A 20,163-nucleotide genomic window follows, 5' to 3' on the forward strand; every position below is an offset into this window, starting at 1 on the left:
ACAGGATACCAGTGCCATGCCATGAAACCAAATCACTTACATTTGAATTGTCATTCGAAGATTCTGAAGATAAAGTGGCCAGACAAAGTACCCAGCACTAAGATCCTTTCTCTATCTGAACTGCCAAGCATTCCAACTGTACTGCAGAGAGTGAGACTCCAATTGGCTGGCCTTGCTTTTTGAATGCCAAACCCATGTTTACCTAAAAGAGTATTGTATGGAGAACTCACACAAAGCAAGTTCTCCCATGAGGTCAAAAGAAGCAATACCAAGGACACTTCTAATGTCTCTCTGAAGAACTTCGGAATCACTTGTGTGACATGGGAGACATTGGCAAAGGACCAACCCACATGGTATATCCCTGTCAAAGAAGGCACTGTGTTCTGTGAGCAAAGCAGAATTGCAGTAGCTCAAAAGATATGTGAACTGCACAAATTTAGAGACATCTCCACTCCAAATGTTTGCATGGACTATTTGTGCCTGACTTGAGGTAGAGCTTTCCAAGCTCATATTGATCTGATTATTACAGTTGAATAGACTGTACCTTGACCAATACAGTGATATCATTTTGGTCCTCTTCAAGACTGATGGAGAAGGACTACCACCAGATGTGACAGGTAATTTCTTTCTTGATTTTCTAATTTCTCTGCTGTCACCCATTGTGTCTAAGTCATATCCCTATTTGGAGTTTATCTTTGTATATGGTATGAGAAGTTGGATTATAATAGTTCATGTGAAACTGCTTTCCAGTTTTTCAAAAAGTGTGTGTTAAATAGGAAATTCTTACCCGAATAGATGGATCACTGGGATTATCAAACACTAGGCTACTATGCTTGATTGCTTCTGTATATTTTGTGTACAGTTTGTTACAGTGATTAATCTATTTTTAGCTTTTATTTAGTATTTTGTTTTTCCAGTTACATGTAAACAATTAACGTTCATTTTTGAAAATTTGAGTTTGAAATTCTCTCCTTTCCTCCCCCCCTTGAAAAAACAAGCAATTCCATATAGGTTATACATATGTAGTCATGCAAAACATATCCATAATAGTTATGTTGTGAAAAAACATAGACAAAAGAACCTCAAGAAAAATAAGTTCTTAAAAGTATGCTTCAGTCAGTGTTTACACACCATCCATTCTTTGTCTAGGTATGGATATCGTTTTTGGTCATTAAGTCCCGCAGAGTTGTCTTGGACCAGTGTATTGCTGAGAGTAGCTAAGTCATTCACAGGTGATGATGTTACAATATTGCTGTTACTTTGTACACAGTACATTTCACTTTGCATCAGCCCATGCAAGTCTTTCCAGGTTTTTATGAGAGCATCCTCCTCATAATTTCTTACAGTACAATAATATTCCATCATAATCACACACCACAACTCATTCAGCCATTGCCCAAGCGATGGGCATCCCCTTAACTTCTCATTCTTCACTCCCAGAAAAGGGCTGCTGTAAATATATATATGTATATTTTTTTTCACATAGTTCTTTTGCTTTTTGTTTTTTCTCTTTTGGGATCCAGACCTAGCAGTGGTATTGCCAGGTCAGAGTTTCATACAGTTGTGGGTATGGCCTACGGAAGACCTGAGTTAAATCCAAGTTCAGGCACTTGCTAGCTGTGTGACCCTGGACAAGTCACTTCACCCTAGTTGCCACATCTATAAAATGGGCATCATAATAGCACCTGCTTCCAGGGTTTGTGTGAGGACCAGGTGAGACAGTCAATGTAAAGTACTTAACGGTGCCTAGAACAGAGCAAGCTCTGAGTAAACGTTAGCTTCTTAGTTTTATTTAGTCCATCTACCAAAAAACCGTCAGTCATGAGGTAAGGGGAGATAGGGAGGGGGCGGGGCTCCTGGCAGGAAGGTCGAGGGAGGGGGGCAAGCAGGGAGGCAGGACCGCATTCCAGCCCGGGGAAGGACGGACCAGGCATGCGCAAGGCGCCTCAGCCTCCAGACTACGATTCCCAGAAGGCCGTGCTCGCTTCAGGGGCATTATCAAGCTCAAGGGCGGGGGGCTTTCGTCTAATTAGGACTCTTCCCTTCCTTTTCTCTCCGTCTTCCCCAAGCTTGTTCCTGTTCCACTTTTCTGTCCTGGGCTGGAGTGTGACGGGCGAGCAGGGCCTAGAGCGGGGAGGCCCAGGCGGAGCGGGTGCGGGGATGCGGCAGGGTCGGAGCATCGGGGGCTAGCTGGGGAGGCCCGCGAGAATGGGAGGAGCGTCCGCCAGGGGAGGCAGGAAGCCCCTGAGGGCCTCAGAGGTCTCGGGGCGGCGGTTGGGCCGAGGGGCTTGAGGCGAAGGCTGGGGCGGGGTTTCTGATCCTCCTTCAGTCAGGCCCGCATTCAGTGATCCTAGTCAGGGCCTGCTCCTCCAGGCCTTAGGCCTTGCCCTGTGCCCAGAGCCCCAGGGAACGTGCTACCGGCATGTGTCTGTCTGGTCCTCACTCCTCCTCCCAGCATCCTCCTAGGCAGCGCCTCCGGAAGCCCTCCCTGATACTGCCTGGGCCACGTACCTCCCCCTGCTGAAAGGCTCACCTGTCTGTCCTCCAGTTTGTCTATAAAGAGTTGCTGACCCCAAGAAAGCCCCCCCCCCACCGCAGAGAAATGACCGCTTCCTTTTCGCCCCTCCAATCCCTAGCCCTTGCCACCGTCCCTGATCTCCACATAGTGGATAAGTGGGAATGTCTGGTCTGAGCAGGCAGAGCTCCTGCGTGACCCCTCACTCTCCTGCTTCTCCTTTCCTCCTCAGCTCTGCCTTCTATGGCCTGTGCTGTGCCCCAGGAGACAGCCTGGAGGAAGAGGAATGGCTGCTGCTCAGCCAGCCAGGCCAGGGAAGGTTGCTGGCTGCTTTCCTAAATAGTGCCTCAGGGCAGAGACCTTGGGTAGGTTTCTTTGTTCTGTCTGTGATGACGGGGCACTTGGGTGCTTTTCTTTGGGTGCTTATACTTGGACCCCAGTTCTCCCTAGTGTCAGAAACACTGTCCCTTAGCTTCTCCCCATCCCAGACCCTGTGCTTAGCAATTAGTCATGAGTGGGCCCCAGGGAGACCCTTATCTCTCTCCCTGATGCAGTTCCAAACAGCACCTGAAGGATTTATTAGTTTAAACTGGCTTTGCACTGGGTCATAAAGACTTTCTTACCCACTAGTATACTATCCTACTGCCCTACCTCATTATCTACATCCTGGGTTCCTCATTATCAGTATTCTAGACTTAAGACATATGTACACTCCCTACATCTATCTTGTCTAACAAGACATTGATTGGTGGCAGCTGGACAACTCTCAGTTGTCCCTGAACTCTAGTTGACTTAGTGACTTAGCAGGCCTAAAACCACACCTTCATGTGGCCTCCCTTGTGGGCTTTTCCTAGTGAACTCTGGGTAAAACGCCTGCACAGTAGGTACAAGAAGTGCATGTTCTTTTAAAAACTGACCACTCCTTAACCACTCCCTAATCCCCCCCAATCCCTAGTTAGCATATTTGGCACATGTTTTATTGTATTTTATCCTATATAAACTTTAACTGTACCTCTCTAAGGTTGCAGGATCCTTTAAGAATCCTTGCCTGCTGAAAAGCATAACAATAAACTTTGCCACCGCTTAAAGAATGCTTGAGTCTGTGAATTCATTCCAGATGACCCATGTACTTCAGTCTTTCAGGGGTCACAACCTCTCAACCTCTCAGCCCGCAACAGTAATGCTAGGAATTGTGGGCATCAGAGAATCATAACCACAGACACCAATGTATCCTCTCCCCACACAAAAAAAGACCTAATTACATTTACTTTAGGTTATTGGAAATGGAGAATAAGGGAGTAATCCTTGAAGGAGGGGCAGGTTAAGTAATTGGAGGGCAAGGTATGGAATGTAAGTAAAGTAGAAGAGGTAGGAGGGGTAGGAGATGAGAGGTAGCACAAACGTGAAAACAAAGATCAGAAGAAGAATTTGTTACAGAAAGTGTATGTTTATGCATGTTCATGTATATCTATATATAAATGTTTCTGTGCTTAATTATATCCTGGGCGGGAGATAAAGATGGAAAAAACAAATAAAAAGTGCACAGCAGAGAACAAAAGAAAACCAACAAGGAAGCAAACCAAAGATGAACAGCACACTGCACTAAGTGTAGTATTTATTATATGGGCTTTCTTGAAATGGAAATTTGTTGCTATATATTTTGAATCTTCTTACATTCTGCTCTGCACATGTCATGCTTTTTTCTCCTTTCTTATTTTGTATGTAAGTTAAAATATTTAAGTTAATAATATGTTCTTTTATTTACATTTACGTTTCAGTAGATAAAAAAAGGAAATAAATAAATGGGAACACTTAACAAATTATGGCATGTAGTAAGTGATTATGATGAAATGTTGTTGTCCAGTAAGAAATGAAGAGCAGGATGCTCTCAGAAGAACCTGAAAAGACTTACATGAGCTGATACAAAGTGAAATGCATTGTATACAAACTAACAGCAATATTGTAAGATGATCAGTTGTGAGTGACCAGCTATTCTCTGCAATAGAGTGATCCAAGACAACTCTGAAGGACTTATGATGAAAAATGCTATCCATCTGTGGAGAAAGACCTGATGGTGTCTGAATACAGATTGAAACATACTTTTTAAACTTTAGTTTTCCTGAGGTTTTTTTGTTTGTCTTTTCTTTCACAAGACTACAAATGTATTACCTATATCAAATTGCTTGCCTTCTCAGAGGTGGGGGAGGGTAGGAGGGTGGGAAGAGAGAAAGAGAAAGAATTTTCAATTCACAGTTTAAAAAGTGAATATGAAAAGTTTATACATGTAACTGGGGAACATAATAAATATTATTTTATTTAAATTTTTTTTTTTGGTGAGGCAATTGGGGTGAAGTGACTTACACAGAATCACACAGCTAAGTGAGTGTTAAGTGTCTGAGGCTTGATTTGAACTCAGGTTCTCCTGACTCCATGGCAAGTGTTCTATCTACTGCGCCACCTAGCTGCCCCCTGAAAATAATACATTTTAAAAAATTTAATGTAATCAAAGTTATCTGTTTTACACCTCACACTACTGTTACCTCTTATTTATTCATAAATTGTTTGCCTATCTATAATTCTGATACGTTTCATGTTTCTAATTTTCTTGTATCTCTCTTTATATCTAATTCATGTATCCATTTGGCATTTAATTTGATGAATGGTGTAAGATACTGATCTACACGCAATTTCTGCCATTCTGCTTTCCAGTTTTCCCGAGAATTTTTAGCAAATAATGAATTCTTTTTTAAATTTTTAGTCAGTTAGGATTAAGTGACTTACGGGGTTACACAGCTAGTAAGTGTGAAGTATTTGTCTGAGGTTGGATTTGAACTCAGGTCCTCTCACTTCAGGGCATGTGCTATATCTATTGTGCCACCTAGCTGCCCCAAATAATGAATTCTTATCCCTGTACTTTAAGTCTTTACGCCTGTCAAATACAAGGTTATTCTATTTATTTGTTACTGTAAATTGTGTGTCTGTTCTGTTCCATTTATCTACCTTTCTATTTCTTAGCCAGAACCAGGTAGTTTTGATAATTACTGCCTTATAATATAGTCAAACTCTGGCAGAACCCTTCTTCCTTAACATGTTTTTCATTAGTTTCTTTGACATTCTTGACTTTTTGTTCTTCCAAATACATTTTGTTATTTTTTTCTAATTCAGTAGAATAATTTTTTGGTAATTTAATTGGGATAGCATTGAATATATAAATTAGTTTAAATAAAATTGTCATTTTTGTTATGTTGGCCCTGTCTACCCAGGAACAATTAAAATTCCTCTAAATCAGTTTAAATCTGATTTTATTTGTATAAAAATTTTTTAATAGTTTTATCCTCATGGATTTGTTTTGGCAGTTGTGCTCCCAGGTATTTTATATTGTCTACAGTTATTTTAAATGGCGTCTCTTTTACTATCTCTTCTTGCAGGGTTTTGTTTATGCTATGTAGAAATGCTGATGAATTAGGTGGATTTACTTTATAACCTGCTACTTTGTTAATTATTTTAACTAAAGTGAGTGGGATTTTCCAAGTATATCATCATGTCATCTGCAGAAAGAGATAGTTTTATTACCTAATTGCCTATTCTGATTCTTTCTATTTCTTTTTCTTCTCTTATTGCTGTTGCTAGGATTTCCAATACAATACTGAAAAATCTTGGTAACAGTGGATATCCTTTTTCACCCCTGATCTTTCTGGGAAGACTTCTAGCTTATCTCTATTACAAATAATGCTTGCTGATGTTTTAGATAAATGCTTTTTATCAATTTAAGGAAAAATCCATTTAGACCCAAGACTTTAAGTGTTTTAAATAGAAATGAGTGGTGTTCTTCATCAAAAGCTTGTTCTACATTTATTGATAGCATCATGTGATTTTTAAAAAACTTTTATTGTTAATATAATCAATTATTTTAATACTTTTCCTTATGATAAATCATCTCTGCACTCCTGGTATCAATCCCATGTGATCACAGTGTATAATCTTCAGGATATATTGTTGTAATCTTTCAGCTAGTCTTTTATTTACGATTTTTGTATCCATATTCATTAATGAAATTGGTCTGTAATTTTCTTTCTCTGTTTTTACTCTTCTTGGTTTTGGTGTCAGTATCACATGTCTTTCATAAACGGAGTTTGGTAGGATTTCTTTTTTGCCTATTCAAAATAATTTATGTAATATGTTGGATAGAATTCACTTGTAAATCCATCTGGTCCTGGTGCTTTTACCTTAGGAACCTCGTTTATCGTTTGTTCAATTTCTTTTTTTTAAAAGAGGTCTATTTAGATATTCTATTTCCTCTTCTGCTAATCTAAGCAATTTATATTTTTGTAAATATTCTTCCATTTCACTTAAACTGTTAAATTTATAGGCATATAATTGGACAAAATAACTACTTTTTTTCACCAAATTTTATTAATTTCTTTTGATTTATCAACAGTCACTTCCATATGCTTTTGAGTTCATTTCTCCACCTTCCTCCCTACCACCTTCCCCAAGACGGACACAATGTGATATAGGCTATACATTTACATTCCTATTAAACATATTTTCACATTAGTGAAGTTGTAAGTAAAAATTAAAACCAATAGGAGGAACCATCAGAAAGAGGAAACAAAACTCAACAGAAGAGAAAAAAATGATAGCGATTCAACTTCCATAGTTCTTTCTTTGGATGTGGACAGCATTTTCTTCACAAGGCCTCTGGAATGTCTTAGGTCCTTGTAATGCTGAGAAGGGTTAAGTTTATCAATATTAATCATCACCTAAAGTGGCTGTTATTGTGTACAAAGTTCTCTTGGTTCTGCTCATTTCACTTAGCATCAGACCATACAAGTCTTTCCAGGTTTTTCTGAAGTCAGCCTGTTCATCATTTCTTATAGCACAATAGTATTCCATTACATTCATATACAACTTGCTCAGCCATTCCCCAATTGATGGGCATCCTCTCAATTTCCAATTCTTTGCCACCACAAAAAGAGCTGCTATGAATATTTTTGTACATGTGGGTCCTTTTCCCATTTTTTGATCTCTTTGGGATATAGCCCTAGAAGTACTATTGCTGGATCAAAGGGTATGCACATTTTTGTAGCCCTTTGGGCATAGTTCCAAATTGTTCTCCAAAATGGTTGGATCATTTCACAACTCCACCAACAATGCATTAGTGTTCCAATTTTCCCACATCTTCTCCAACATTTATCATTTTCCTGTTTTGTCATGTTGGCCAATCTGATAGGTGTGATGTGGTACCTCAGAGTTGTTTTGATTTGCATTTCTCTAATCAATAATGATTTAGAGCATTTTTTCATATGACTATAGATGGCTTTAATTTCTTCATCTGAGAACTGTCTGTTCATATCCTTTGACCATTTATCAATTGGGGAATGGCTTGTCTTATAAATTTGTCTTAATTCTCTATATATTTTAGAAATGAGGCCTTTATCAGAGAGACTGGTTGTAAAAATTCTTTCCCAATTTTCTACCTTCCTTCTAATCTTAGTTGCATTGGCTTTGTTTGTGCAAAAACTTTTCAATTTAATGTAATCAAAATGATCCATTTTGCTTTTCATAATGTTCTCTATCTCCTGTTTGGTCATGAATTCTTCTGTTCTCCATAGATCTGATAAGTAAACTATTCCTTGTTCTCCCAGTTTATAGTATCAGCCTTTATATCTAAGTCATGAACCCATTTTGACTTTATTTTGGTATATGGTGTGAGATTTGGGTCTATGCCTAGTTTCTGCCATACTCTTTTCCAGTTTTCCCAGCAGTTTTTTTCAAAGAGTGGGTTCTTATCCCAGAAGCTGGGGTCTTTGGGTTTATCAAATAATAGATTACTATAGTCATTGACTACTGTGTCTTGCATATTTAACCTATTCCACTGATCCACCTCTATTTCTTAGCCAGTACCAAGCAGTTTTGATGATTGCTGCTTTATAATACAATTTAAGATCTGGAATTGCTAGGCCACCTTCCCCTGCATTTCTTTTCATTAGTTCCTTTGATATTCTGGACCTTTTGTTCTTCCAAATGAATCTTGTTATTATTTTTTCTAACTCTATAAAATAATTTTTGGTAGTTTGATTGGTATGGCACTGAATAAGTAAATTAGCTTAGGTAGGATTGTCATTTTTATTATATTAGCTCAGCCTACCCATGAGCAACTGATGTTTTTCCAATTATTTAGATCTGATTTTATTTGTGTGAAAAGTGTTTTGTAATTGTGTTCATAGAGTTCCTGGGTTTGTTTCGGAGGTAGACTCCTAAATATTTTATAATGTCTACAGTAAGTTTAAATGGATTTCTCTTTCTATCTCTTGCTGTTGGGCTTTGTTGGTAATATATAGAAATGCTGATGATTTATGTGGGTTTATTTTATAGCCTGCAACTTTGCTAAAGTTGTTTATTATTTCAAGTAGTTTTTTACTTGATTCTCTAGGATTCTCTAAGTATATCATCATGTCATCTGCAAAGAGTGATAGCTTTGTTTCTTCTTTGCCTATTCTAATACCTTCAATTTCTTTTTCTCTTTATACTGCTAAAGCTGTTTTCAGTGCAATATTGAAAAACAGTGGTGATAATGGACATCCTTGTTTCACCCCGATCTTATTGGAAATGCTTCTAGATGGTCCACATTACATATAATGCTTGCTGAAGGTTTTAGATAGATGCTTATTATTTTAAGGAAGACTCCATTTATACCTATGCTTTCTAGTGTTTTTAATAGGAATGGGTGTTGTATTTTGTCAAAAGCTTTTTCTGCATCTATTGAGATGATTATGTGGTTTCTGTTGGTTTTGGTGTTGATATGCTCAATATGCTGATAGTTTTCCTAATATTGAACCAACCCTGCATTCCTGGTATAAATCCTACCTGGTCATAGTGTATTATTCTTGTGATAAGTTGCTGCAATCTATTTGCTAGTATTTTGTTTAAAATTTTTGCATCTATATTCATTAGAGAAATTGGTCTATAATTTTCTTTCTCTGTTTTGACTCTTCCTGGTTTAGGTATCAACACCATATTTGTATCATAAAAAGAATTTGGTAAGACTCCTTCTTCACCTATTTTCCCAAATAGTCTATAGTATTGGAATTAATTGTTCTTTAAATGTTTGATAGAATTGCATGTAAATCCATCTGGCCCTGGAGATTTTTTCCTAGGGAGTTCATCAATGGCTTGTTCAATTTCTTTTTCTGAGATGGGGTTATTTAAGTATTTTACTTCCTCTTCTGTTAATCTGGGCAATTTATATTTTTGTAAATATGTATCCATTTCACTAAGATTGTCAAATTTGTTGGCATATAGTTGGGCAAAATAATTCCTAATTATTGTTTTAATTTCCTCTTCCTTGGTGGTAGCTTCACCCTTTTCATTCTTGATACTAGTAATTTGGTTTTCTTCTTTTTTTTTAATTAAATTAACCAAAGGTTTATCTATTTTATTGGTTTTTTCATAAAACCAGCTCTTAGTTTTATTTATTAGTTCAATAGTTTTCTTAATTTCAATTTTATTAATTTTTCCTTTGGTTTTCAGTATTTCTAATTTAGTGTTTAGTTGAGGATTTTTAATTTGTTTTTTTCTAGTTTTTTTAGTTGTATGCCCAATTCATTAATCTCCTCTTTTTCTATTTTATTTATGTAAGCATTTAGAGATATAAAACTTCCCTAAGAACTGCTTTCGCTGCATTCCATAAGTTTTGGTATGTTGTCTCATTATTGTCATTCTCTTGAATGAAATTATTGATTGTTTCTATGATTTGTTGTTTGACCCAATCATTTTTTAGGATTAGATTATTTAGTTTCCAATTTTTTTTAGTCTATCTTTCCATGGCCCTTTATTACATATAATTTTTATTGCATCATGATCTGAAAAGGATGCATTTAATATTTCTGCCTTTCTGCATTGGATTGTGAGGTTTTTATGCTCTAGTACATGTTCAATTTTTGTGTATCTGCCATGTACTGCTGAAAAAAAGTATATTCCTTTCTATCCCCATTCAGTTTTCTCCAGAGGTCTATCATACCTAACTTTTCTAATGTTCTATTCACCTCCTTAACTTCTTTCTTGTTTATTTTGTGGTTAGATTTATCTAGTACAGAGAGGGGAGGTTCAGGTCCCCACTAGTATAGTTTTGCTGTCTATTTCTTCCTGTAACTCCCTGAACTTCTCTAAGAATTTGGATGCTATACCATTTGGTGCATATATGTTTAGTAATGATATTACTTCATTGTCTATGGTGCCTTTTAGCAGGATGTAGTTTCCTTCCTTATCTCTTTTGATTAGATCTATTTTTGCTTTTGCTTTGTCTGAGATCAGGATTGCTACCCCTGCTTTTTTACTTCAGCTGAAGCATAATATATTCTGCTCCAGCCTTTTACCTTTACCCTGTATGTGTCACTCTTTTTCAAATGTGTTTCCTGTAAACAACATATTGTAGGATTATGGTTTTTAATCCATTCTGCAATCCTTTCCTTTTATGGGAGAGTTCATCCCATTCACATTCACAGTTATGATTACTATCTGTGTTTTTCTCCATCCTTTTCCCCTGTTTATGCTTTTCTTTCTCCTTTCCCCTCACTAGTGTTTTGCTTTTGACCACCTCCTTCAGTCCCTCCTCCCTTTATTATCCCTTTCCCTTTTCTTCCCCTTTACCTTACTGCTTCTTTCCCTCCCTCTCTTTTCTTTCCCCTTTTCCCTCCTACTGCCTATAGGGCAAGTTAGATTTCTATACCTAACTGATTATGTTTTCCCTTCTTGAGCCAAATCTGATGAGAGTAAGGTTCAAACAATGCTCCCCCCCCTTCTTTCCCTCTGCTGTAATAGGATTTTGTGTCTTTTCCTGTAATGTAATTTACCCTTGTCTGCCTCCTCCTTTCTCAGTACATTTTCTAAGATCAGATTAATCCACTTATTTGGATCCATTTAACCCACTTGATTAGATTTTTTTTATCATTACATCAAAGTCAACTAATATCCACCCTCTTTATGTATACTCCTTTAAATGTAATAACAATACAGTTCTCAAGAGTTGCAAGTGTCATCTTCCCTTGTAGGGATGTAAACAGCCCCCTTATTAACAACATATTGTATCTTTCTGTCCCATTTACCTTTTTAGTCTTCTTGAGTTGTACTTGAAGATCAAATTTTTTGTTGAGCTCTGGTCTTTTTATCAGGAAAGTTTGGAAGTCCCTATTTCGTTGAATATCCATCTCCTCCTTGAAAAATGATGCTCATTTTTGCTGGGTATTGATCCTTGGCTGCATCCAAGCTCCTTTGCCTTATGGAATATCATGTTCCATGCCCTGGTCTTTTAATGTAGAAGCTGCAAGGTCCTGTGTAATCCTGACTGTGGTTCCATGATATTTAAATTGTTTCTTTCTGGCTGCTTGCAGCACCTTCTCTTTCATCTGGTAATTTTGGAATTTTGCTATTATATTCCTTGGCGTTTTCAATTTGGGATCTCTTTCAGGTGGTGAGAGGTGTATTCTTTCTATGGTTATTTTGCCTTCTGGTTCTAGGACTTCTGGCAGTTTTCCTTTATGATTTCCTGAAAGATACTGTCCAGGCTCTTTTTTCATCATGATTTTCAGGTAGTCCAATAATTTTTAAATTGTCTCTCCTGAGTGATTTTCCAGTGGTTGTTTTACTGATGAGGTATTTTACATTTTCATCTATTTTTTCATTTTTTGTTTCTGACTGATTCTTGCTCTCTCATAGAGCATTAGTTTCCATTTGTCCAATTCTAGTTTTTAACAGATTGTTTTCTTCTGTTAGTTTTTGTACTTCTTCAATTGGCCAATTGTGTTTTTTAGGGACTTGTTTTCTTCAGTGTACTTTTTTTCCAATTGGCCAATTGTATTTTTGAAGGACTCTTCTACCTCTCTCATTTGACTTTTAAAATCCTTCTTGAGCTCTTCTAAGAAGGCTTTTTGGGCTTCAGACCAGTTCTTATTCCTTGTTGATGTTGTCCTCTTCAGAATTTCTGTCTTGATCTTCACTCTTCTCATAATATGAATCTATGGTACGTTTCTTTTTACTCATGGTGTTTCTTTATTCCCTGGCCTTTAAAGAGATTGAGCTCTCCTGCTGGGAACAGAGGGCACTGACCCAAGCTTCTTGTGTTGGGAGCCTAGGTCTTGGTCACTGGCTTTGTGTGCTGTGGGGCCTCTTATGTTGGCAATTGGAGGCTGTAGGTTCTGGCAGCTTACCTCATGTTGGGCTGGAATCAGCAAGGCTGGAACTTTCAGGCAATTCTAGGTTGCCTGCTTTTCCTTTCCTTTAGCTTTCTTCAGCTCCTTTTAGATGGGTGTGCAGGGTGTTTATCTGCCTGGGGCCCCTTGCAGTGCTGCCTCCCTCGTTTCTGCTAATGCACTGGGAGATTCCTTTTGGTAGAGTGCTGAGGCACCTGGTGGTTTTCTGAGCTGGTTTCCCGGTTCCCCACCCCCACCACTGAGGCACTGGAGGTCCAGGTGTTGGTGTTTGCCTGCTCTACCACCTGGGCTTCAGGATCTCTTCCTGGTTCACAGTTGGAGGCTGTAGGGTTCATCATGAGTCCTTCAGAGTTATCTTGGATCATTGTATTCAGCTGTAATTTTTAATGGCTGATTGACTTGAAGCATAACTAATCATGATGATAAAAATATCTTAAATTGCCATTAATTCAGGATGAATAAAAAAGAAATAGAGCAGTTTAGAAAAGAGTAGTGGGAGACAACAAAGCCTGAAACAAATTATTCTTGTGATAAAAGTTACCAAAAGATTTTAAAAATCTAGCTTGGAGGCAAGATCAAAAAATAGTGAAGACCATATTTCAGCATTGATAGTGTGATGGTGATGACAAAGGGATACCTGTGAGAAAGCTAAACAACTAAAATCTTCCTTGGCTTTTGTTTTCTCATTGAACAGTGATGAACTTTGAAGTAGGAATGAGAGCCCAGAAAGTGTGAACGCGAAGTGGATGCCAGAAGTAAAAGTCAGGATCCAGCTGTTCTGATAGGAGTGTATAATGTGCTTCATTGCTTAGCCACTATTGTGTGTCTCTGAAGAGAGGGTAGATTCTGCAAAGCCTGGGCTAGTGACTTTGAATTCTCGCACATTCCTACAATACATGAGTAAATGAGTGGTTAGAGAGAAAGGGTTTCTTCTATTTCTTCTGTAAGGCTTTGTGCTATTTCATTATAGTCATTTCTAGAAAAAAGATTTTTTTCCTTCACCCTCTAAATTATATCCTTTATACCAAAAAAGTAGTTGCATAAAAATACCAATGATAGTAACTTTATGTGACAGTTCATTAAACATTCTCCTCTAGTGATCGCCATCTTCTCTGTTTCAGAAGTGGTAACATTTTTTTAGATTTTATTCATAATTGATGGAATAAAACAAGCATTTCCTTAACAAAGTACAGTAAAAAAGATGAACGTAAAAAAGATGAAAATCCAAATGTGGTATGCACAACTTGCTATTTTTTTCAGATGTACAATAAAATTATCATGTAAATTTCTTTTTTTGCTTCTCTCTCCATTTCAGCCTAGAGATGGCTACCATTAGACACATATGGTTTTATATATACAAATTATTCTACACGTACTTCCGTGTATTAGTTCTTTCTCTGGATGTAGATAATGTCTTTCTTCATATATCCTTTGTAGTTAATTTGGGTATTTATAATAGTCATAATAACTTATTCATTCAGAGTCGTTCCTAAAATATTGCTGGTACTGTGTACAGTGTTCACTTGGTTCTGCTCATTTTTACTCTTCATTATTTCTTGCAAATCCTTCTACGTTTTTCTAAAATATTTTAGCTCATTTCTTATAGTAGTAGTATATAGTAGTATTCCATCACAATCATGTACTACAGCTTCTTCAGCCATTCCCTAATTGATGGGCATGCCTGCAGTTTCCGTTCTTTGCCACCACAAAGAGAGCTGGTATAAATATTTTAGAACATATAGGTTCTTTTCCCTTTTCCCTATTCATCTTTGGGAATAGACCAAGTAGTAGTATTGCTGGGTCGAAGAGGATAAGTAGTGTAATAACTCTTTGGGCATAATTCCATATTGCTCTCCAGAGTGGTTGGATCATTTTACAATTCCATTAACATTGAATTAGTGTCCCAATTTTTCCACATTCTCTCCAACATTTGTCACTTTCTTCTATCATTTTCGCCAATCTGGTTGGTGTAAAATGCTATCTTAAGGTTGTTTTTTCTGCATTTCTCCAATCAATAATGATTTAGAGGAATTATTTATGTGACTAAAAATTATTTTGTTTTCTTCATTGGAAAACTGCCTGTTCATTTCCTTTGAGCATTTATCATTTGGGGAATGACTCATATTCTTATAGATTAGACAAAGTTTTATATTTTAGATGTGAGCCCTTTAACTGATAAATTTTGTATAAAATTTTCCCTATGATTTTCTCCTTTCTTTCTAATCTTGGCTATATTTGTTTTATTAATACAAAATCTTTTAATTTCATGTAATTGAAATTCATCTGTTTTGCACCTAATTTTGCTCTGTCTCTTGCTTATTCATAAATTATTCACTTATCCATAAGTCTGATAAGTAATATGTTCAACTATTTTTTCCAGTTACTTAGAGCCTAGCATATTTTTATTTTTATTTTTTACTTATATTTTTGTAATTTTGTGTATTATATCTGGTTGAGTCTGCTTATTTTACACTGTGTCAGTGTATATCTTCCTTTGCTTCTCAAGAATTCCTTATATTTGTCATTTTTAACTGTATAATGAGTCCAGTGTTATTCATGTGTTAATTTTTTCTAGCTATTGTTTGAGAGTTCAGTTTGTTTCCAGTCCTTTGCTGCCCCAAAGAGTGCTCTTATAAATATTTTTGTGTAAAAACTTAGTTGTGGCCTTGGTCTGGTGATAGAGAAAGGGAATGGCAACATGGTACAATGAGAATAACCCTGGATTTGAAGCCAGGAGGACCTAGGCTCAAAGTACTCATCTACCATTTACTCCCCTTTTGGCATTAAGCAAGCCATTTTCCCCCTTTGGGCCTTACTTCCCTAATGTGTAAAATGAGATAATTGGACTATCAAGTCTCTTCCAGCTCTAAATATATGAACTGGAAAGTAGTGGTCCTTTAACACCCTTTTCAGCACTAAAAAGTTTTCACATGCTGTTACAAGAGATTGTAGTCCCCCATGCTTGCCTTTGGTCTCATGGTTCCAGGAACATAGAACACAATCATGGTCATTTCAGAGCGCCACATCTTAAGAAGCACAGTGATTAGATGAAAAGAGGAAAGTAACTGCCTTAGTTGTGAAGAGGTCAGGCTAATTGGTCAAAGGGACTATGCTTATTTACCCTGGAAGAGAAGACTTAGGACCACAGTATATCTTAAGTTATTTTCATTTTCATTATTTTATTTCAGCAAGTAGAAAAGAAATTAGCTATATTACTGCTTGAGCTCAGCATGCAGGAGTAGGAGTCATGGGTGCACATTGTTAGAAGAACAACAACAACAACAAAACACCACACCACACACATTTAAAAGTGATGTCTTTGTAACAACTTACAACAATAAGCATTTATTAAATGCCTATAAAGTGCCAGGCACTTTGCTAAGTGCAGAGGATGCAAAAGATGGCCTTATATAATGGCCCTTGCTCTTAAGGAGCTTACAGCCTAATAGGAGAGGAATTCTTTTGTAAACATTTTTATTCATTTAATTTTTAATTTAATGAACAAAAGAAGCATTTCCAAAATATAGTATGGTTAAAAAAAGATGATTGCGTATGAAATTGAAAATCTATCTATTATGTACAACTTGCTTTTCCTTTTAAATATGTAATAAAGTTATATAAATTTCTTTTTTTCCCTTCCATCCCCAACCCTAGAGATGGCTACAATTTCACACAGACACACACACACACACATACACACACACCCCTGATGTAAGATCATTCTATACATACTTCTATTTATTAATTCTTTCTGGGACAGGAATTAAGTGCCTGCTATATAACAGGCATTGTACTGGGAACAAATGAATAAATGAAACAATGCCTTGTGGCAAATGAAAGATGAAATGACTGAGGAAACAAATGTTCTGTCTTTTGAGCATATCAGTTTATTAAGCAGTGCATGGTAATTGCACAACAAACTGGGACCAGGCCCCTTCCTTAACTTAAGTCTGGACCTGAATATGTGGGGAGATGTAATTTTCTACATTAGAAACAATTAAACAGGACCAATTAATTACAAGGAAATAATACAATAGTAGGTAATCTGATTTCTAATTGGAGGAAAGATCAGGGACTTTCCATGTTGGTAAGGGGAAAGGCAACAGGTTCAGTTCCCTGAATTCAGAAATGAGTGTCCCACTCCCCCTGGGTGTCTGTATACAATCAAAAGAACATGGAACAATAATTAATTGTTAGGTATGGGGTCAGTTTTCAGGTAAGACATACGAGTTGCTTTGAGATGTTCAATTGTGAGAAAACTCCTTACATCAGTGTTTTTGTATCTGACTGGGTTCCTGGTGAGCATGGGTTTCTTGGTCCTTTGTTAAGAGTCTCTAAACAGCAGGTTGAGGAAGTCTTGTTTCCCAGCCACACAGGGCTAGTTTCAAACAATGCAATAAGGTTTTCTCTCAATTCCCACAATTGAATAAATTTTTCTCAAAAGACAGAAGTTAGACTATAGCTATAATTGAATAGAAAAAGGACTGAGCTACCTCCAGAATTGAGTCACAAAATGGAGTTAGTATGGTTGACTCAGTTGCCTCAATGTACCACTTGCTGTCCTAATGCCTTCAGTTCCCTCACACTGCTGGCAAGCAGTTTACATTTATTTGAACTTCATAAGAGTTAGAGCTATAGCTGGGTAAGCACAAATGTTTTTGTTATTTCAGGAATCAGTGACATTCAAGGATGTGGCTGTGGAATTCACCCAGGAAGAGTGGGTACAATTGAACCCATCTCAGAAAAAGTTGTATAAGGATGTGATGCTGGAGAACTATAGGAACCTGGTCTCTTTGGGTAAGAAAAGCCTTGGTGTCTTGAAGTCTTGCTATATACTATGCCAACTCGAGATTTTATTTGGCATAGAAGTTATTCTTTGGCATAGAAGAGGAAAATAATACTTATCCTTTTGTAACCCATTGACAGATTACTTGTACTACTTGTTTCCAGGAAAAAAGTCTTTGCTTAGTATCCTTGGAAATTGATTTCCTGATTTGTTGTTATCCTTGAGGATGTATCTTCCTCTCTCTGTTGGTTCAAATCCAAGATATTCTTTTTAATCTCAATATATGTTTCATCATGCACAGTATTCCCACCGTCCAAGCAGTCAAATGAACTATTTTTTCCTAAATCCTACTCAGTAATCCATTCTACCATAATATAGAGTATCCTTCAGTGGTCCTTTGTGCTATCCTTGAGGTCTTCCTAGCATGCCTACTTGAGGGTTTTGACTGGCTTTGAATTCTTTTATTACGTTTTATGGATGCTTTTTTAAAAAATGTAATTTCTTCTCCCTCTGCCACCTGAAAAAAAAAGGAAAAGGAAAAAACCCTACTTTTCCCTCCAACCAGCCCATTAAGGCTCTCTTGGTTGAGGGGAAAAATCTCAGACGAAATGAGCTAACATAGTGCCCTTGATGGTGTAAGGTACATTCAGCACCCTTATTACCCCACCTTTCTACTAAGAGTTGGAAGGAATATTTCGTCTACCTGTTCTATGATGGAACTCCAAGATGACTCCCTAGCTCTTTTTCCTTTTCAACAAACAGGATTTCCAGTTTCCAAACCAGATGTGATCTACCAGTTGGAAAGAAGGGAAGCATCTTGGATGCCAGAGGCAGATATTTCAGGAAGCAGCTGTCCAGGTGACTATATAAAAACCAAGCAGTTGGGTCATTGCAAAATAGTGATCTGTTGGTCATTTTAGGTCAAAACTCTTGTAAAACGTTGAACAGAGTGATCTATCAAAGCTTCTTAGATCTATTGAGAGGAGCTGAGACTTTAAAACTTTATTTTTTACCTCAGGAACTCACTCTTTTTTTTTTAATGTATCTCTTTACTGAAATGTACCTCCAGTCTCAAAGAAAGTTGTTGCATCTGTACAAGGCAGTTATTTCTCTTCTGTTCATTGAAGATTATCTTATTTTAAGCAGGTATTCTCTGCCTCACTTGCATGAATTCATCCTCCCTTTTAAATTTTAAAACATTAATATTTAGTTATCATTTAATACCTCAATCAACTTATCAATTTAATTATGTAATATTAATATTAAAATAAAACTTTCAGATATTAAGTAATGTACTCTTTTTGCTTCTCATTTCTCTTCTGATATTTTCTTTTATTTTGTTTTTGTGATTATGTTGCTTCGCTGCTGTTATTTTTAAAAATATTTAATCCTAACCTGATTCTCATTTTTTCAGTCTGTCATGTTATGTGTCATCCTGTTTTTCTTTATGCTTTGAAATCATATTATTTATCAAGGCACAATAATGTGTTCATATGACTTGATTAACCATAACCCCATCATTGGACGTATAGGTTTTCATTATTTTGGAATTTCACAAAAAGCTATTGTGAACATTTTAGAGAGAGTTCTTTGCTTTCAGTAATATTTTGAGGGTATAGACCTGGTAATAGGACCATTGGGTCAAATGATATGAGTAGTTTTGTAGCTCTAAAATTACTATGGTACTTTTAAGAAAAATGGCAGCAGCAGTTTCATAAGTAGGTCATTTAATAAGTTATCATTTTAAAGAATATTTGGTAATCTAATGGCTGTTTATGGACACCTGTCAGTTGTTTTCATTTTTACTTCTTTGATTACCAGATTTTGAGTAATGTTTCAGGTCAATATTAATAATTTCTCTTGTCAGAAATACTTGTATGTCTTACTCTTATAAGTTTTAATCAATTCCTTACAAAGTAGATGTGTTGGATTTTTTGAGGAAATTTCTGGCAGCAATTGTCACATTTCCCCCCTCATCTTTCTTGTTTATTCTCTTTACTTCATCTATTTATTTCTTCTCCTCACTCTAAGTTCCCTATTTCCTTTCTGTTCAATCTTTTTTTCCCTTACTATTTTAAGCTCATATGGTAAGACTACATTTGCAAGTTCTCAAAGTCATGTGTTTTTTTTTTCTGAACAGTCTTATTCCTTTCAAATGTCAACCACGTACAGCAGAATTAAGGGTTAATTCATCCTTCCTGGTAATTTCATCCTTAGTCATTTCATTTACGTATGTTACCTTTGAGTCTTCATACTTTCACATAAGATAAACTGATCCTTAGCGAAAGACTAGTGAGACTTGTCATCTCAGGTGAGAAGGCAAGAGAATAGTTCTGTTGCGGTTTCTTGGTGTGTTGTTGGCAACACCATCTCAAAGAATTCAGGGGCAGCTAAATGGCACAGTGGATAGAGCACTGGACATGGATTTGAACTCAGGAGGACCTGAGTTCAAATCTGGCCTCAAACACATAATACTTTCTAGCTGTGTGACTCTGGGCAAGTCACTTAATCACAGTTGCCTCACCAAAAAATTAATTAATTAAAAAAAGGGAAATAAAAATATCAAAGAATTCAGACTCAGACCACTTCTAATCCAAGTATTGGCATTTATTGAGGATTGATGCCCCTCAGAAGTAGGCTGGTTTCCAAGA

The 20,163-nt window shown here is 36.8% G+C and overlaps 1 protein-coding gene and 1 long non-coding RNA gene across 2 annotated transcripts in view; one reads left to right on the forward strand and one right to left on the reverse strand.

The window, feature by feature from the left end:
* The window catches only part of LOC110203462 (uncharacterized), a 22,550-nt gene continuing 2,387 nt past the window's right edge, over positions 1-20,163 (forward strand). The window contains exons 1-3 of the mRNA XM_078149310.1: positions 1-617; positions 17,397-17,523; positions 18,275-18,370. The gene's annotated coding sequence lies outside the window, so the exon portion shown is untranslated. The remainder of the gene's footprint in view (positions 618-17,396; positions 17,524-18,274; positions 18,371-20,163) is intronic.
* LOC144455741 (uncharacterized) overlaps positions 13,227-20,163 on the reverse strand; it is a 24,890-nt gene continuing 17,953 nt past the window's right edge. Inside the window, exon 3 of the long non-coding RNA XR_013484459.1 lies at positions 13,227-13,613. This is a non-coding gene — a long non-coding RNA (uncharacterized LOC144455741). The remainder of the gene's footprint in view (positions 13,614-20,163) is intronic.

This window comes from Phascolarctos cinereus, unplaced genomic scaffold (assembly GCF_003287225.1).
Source record: "Phascolarctos cinereus isolate Bilbo 61053 unplaced genomic scaffold, phaCin_HiC Scaffold_2;HRSCAF=192, whole genome shotgun sequence".
In the NCBI taxonomy this organism is placed as follows: domain Eukaryota; kingdom Metazoa; phylum Chordata; class Mammalia; order Diprotodontia; family Phascolarctidae; genus Phascolarctos; species Phascolarctos cinereus.